The sequence below is a fragment of the Octopus bimaculoides genome, chromosome 8 (assembly GCF_001194135.2).
Source record: "Octopus bimaculoides isolate UCB-OBI-ISO-001 chromosome 8, ASM119413v2, whole genome shotgun sequence".
NCBI classification, from domain to species: domain Eukaryota; kingdom Metazoa; phylum Mollusca; class Cephalopoda; order Octopoda; family Octopodidae; genus Octopus; species Octopus bimaculoides.
This window is the reverse complement of record NC_068988.1, coordinates 1,667,492-1,670,976: the sequence shown is the minus strand read 5'-3', so window position 1 is coordinate 1,670,976 and position 3,485 is coordinate 1,667,492.

Below are 3,485 nucleotides of genomic sequence, written 5' to 3'. Positions count from 1 at the left end.
CTTTCAAATCCCTTAAACACACACACACACACACACACACGCACACACACACACGCACGCGCACATATCGTAATGAATAGAGTGGTAATGAAGATGTTTATATTTTTGTCTTAATAGCAGAGCCAGATAAAAATCTAGGTCGTTGACTTGAGGCTCCACAAGTCATGTACAACACAACAGGGCATAATTAACTGCTATGAAACCTCCATACAATTGCATATTTCATTGGACAATATATTAATATTACTCAATTTAAAGTGAACTTTCTTCAAGTAGTTCAGTCACTTTCAGTCGTCATCTCTCTCCTTCTCTATCCAACTCATCTGCATCCTGCTGTTAACATCGTATTTTGTTGATTTAGTAAAAATACATCGTCAGCAACACCATCACTGTTAACGACAGAGTCACCACCTGTTCGACCGACCTGCTAGAAATAATTGAGAAATTTACCTCAAATCACCTCCCATATCTTAAAAAAAAAATAGAAGGCACATTGATTAAGTGAATTGTATATATAATACGTCCGGGTTGCGGATAAGACGAGAGGGCAGCGCTGGATTAACCATTAAGCAAAATAAGCAGGTGCTTAGGGCATCAAGGGAAGGAGGGGGGCACCACAGAAATGTCCTTGAAGTTTGCGCGCTTTTGTTAGCATTCAGGTGAAACCCCGCCAAGAACAACCGCAGAGAGTTTTGAGACTGCTACTAGAGAACCCACATTCTCACCTCACGCCACAAGCAAGCCAGAGCTCGGCCTACTATGGCAGAAACTGCATCAAGTTTTCCTTCGCTGAATCCAGCTAGAAATGAAAGGAAATCTTCATAAATTCGAGCCAACTCTTTCTGACTTCTCGAGCCTTACTAACCATTTGCTTTGTATATTTGTTATACCGAAGCTCGTTTCTGATCGCCGACATTCCCTGCCAGCAGTCATTATAAGTTTATATTCAATTGTTCTTCTTTTCAATAAATATATTCAATTAGTTTTGTGTCTGTTCGTTGTGATATAACACGCAGCTGAAACAGTAACGAACAACACACCAGCAACGTTTGGTAACGAACTATCCGGCAGAGGTCAACTTCGACTCATCATTTTAGGGCTGATATAAAAAAAAGTAGCAATCCAGGAGTGGTATCTCTTATGACTTACTACTGTCTAATGACCATTCATTGGTCCAAGTCGACGGCGTTTCCTTTGGCTAAACATCAGCGGCGTGTTCGCTTGACCTGCCATAAATCGCAGGTATCTTCCCTTTAAATCACATTCAACGTTTAAAAAAATATCATAACGATTACTAGAATAAACGAAATGATCACGGTTAGAACCCCGTTGATTACGGATCTGTTCGATCAAGACTAATCTAGATTTGAACGATTCTTAAAGGAGGCATCGATCAAAATGTTACCTAAATCCACACATTGTTATCTAAGTCAGTCCAGCACATTCACAAAGCAGGCATGGGTGTGCGATTAAGAAGTTCGCTTTGCGTCTACATGGTTTAATGTTCGGTCCCACTGTGCGGTACCTTAGCCAAGTGTCTTCTACGATAGTCCCAGACCGACCAATGCCTTGTGAGTAAATTTGGCAAACGGAAACTGTGGTGTGAGAGTATTTGCATTTCTGTGTTTGTTATGTACTTCCGTCACCATTTGACAACTAATGTTGGTTTGCTTACATTCGCATAATATTCGTGGTTCGGCAACAGAAACCGATAGAATGAGTATCAGTTTAGGAACAAAATAAGGTTTAAAAATCAGCTCTAAAAAAAACAAGTACTTCCCCCACACACATACAACGTTACCTCACTGTATCTCTTCGCTAACCGCTGGTTAGGTCTTGTGTTCTTTGATAGTAAAACTTACCGCTGGTAGGATGCGAACCGTTGTACCCTTGGTTTGCAGATCTATTAACTTACCGTTCGACTCGCTGCAGCAGCTGTCATTGCTATAATTAACGATAGCTTTAGGTGAGGTAGTTGAAAGCAAACTTCAAAGAGAAGGTGGCAGAAAGATAAAGACGAAGCGAATTTAATGAACAAGTATTACAAATGGATATCGTTTAATCCGTATTGACACGGAGAATTTCAATGCAGGGGAAAAAGATAGATAGATAGATAGATAGATAGATAGATAGATAGATAGATAGATAAGAGAAAGAGTGAGACAGAGGTAAATTGATAGACAGAGAGATGGAGATCGATAGTTAGACATTTAGATCGAGATAGAGAGAGATGAAGTGGAGAAAGAGGTGAGTTGATAAATGGATAAAAAGAAAGACAAGGCAAGCATTATAGATAAGTACATATGCTGGGAGCGAGGGAAAAGGAGAGTTTTAAATGACGATGGCAACCAAGGTGAAAATGGTGACAACGACAATGTAATTAGCAGTAATTTAGGTCCGCATATATCTTGAAGCCGCTCACGCGCGCTCTCTCTCTCTCTCTCTCTCTCTCTCTATCTATCTATCTTTTATATATATATCGTACACACATACCCACACCATATACACACGCACGCACGCACACAAAATAAATGATTTCATTTCTTGATTTCTTATATATTTCTTCTTTCATTCAAATTACTTTGTAACTTTCTTTTACCTGTACTTGCACACTGAACTAATTAACTTTATTATCATCATCATTATTATTGGATATCGTTTGTTATTGTTGTTGCTGTCGTTGTTATTGTTGCTGTGGTAATTGTGGCCGCTTAGTCAACTCCAATCTTCCTTCGGTTAACACTGACGTCCATCAATTGATTTGTAAACTTCAAGTTTACTTAAACAGTTTCACACGACAGAGTGACATTGTCTCTACAACCGGAGACCTTGGAACACACCAACCACACACACACACACATGAAACACCGCTCTTTCTATCACCTACACACACACACAAATATGCACACAGCACATACACACATACATACATACATACATACACACATACATACACACCTGAAAACTCTCTCGCCCTCTCTCTCTCCCCCATAAACATATACAGCGTATGTACACATCTGTATACTTGCACACACACAAACACACACACACACGCACGCACACAAGCGCACATACACATACATCATACCTGAATGTTCCCTCTACCGCCTCCCCCCTCTCTCTCATAACGCGCGCGCGCGCCTCCCTGTCCCTACACACGTACGCACACCATCTCCAGTGACAAATGACGTCAGGCTTTTCTATCTGGAAGCGATAAAATATTTAAATAAACCAATAAAAAAAAGTGACTTCAATGGAGGATGAGACGAGAATCATAAATCTTGGCTTTTGTTTGATTTTATTTCTGTTATATTTTCCTGAAAATAATTGTTCTGGGCTTTTTTTTGTTTTTTCTTTTGTTTTTTTTTTTCTATTTTGTCTTTCGTATCCAAGTCCCTCCTCCTCCTCCTCCTCCTCCTCCTCCTCCCATAGCCATCATTAGCGTCACAAGTATTTCACCAACGTCTAAAATAAATATAATTTTC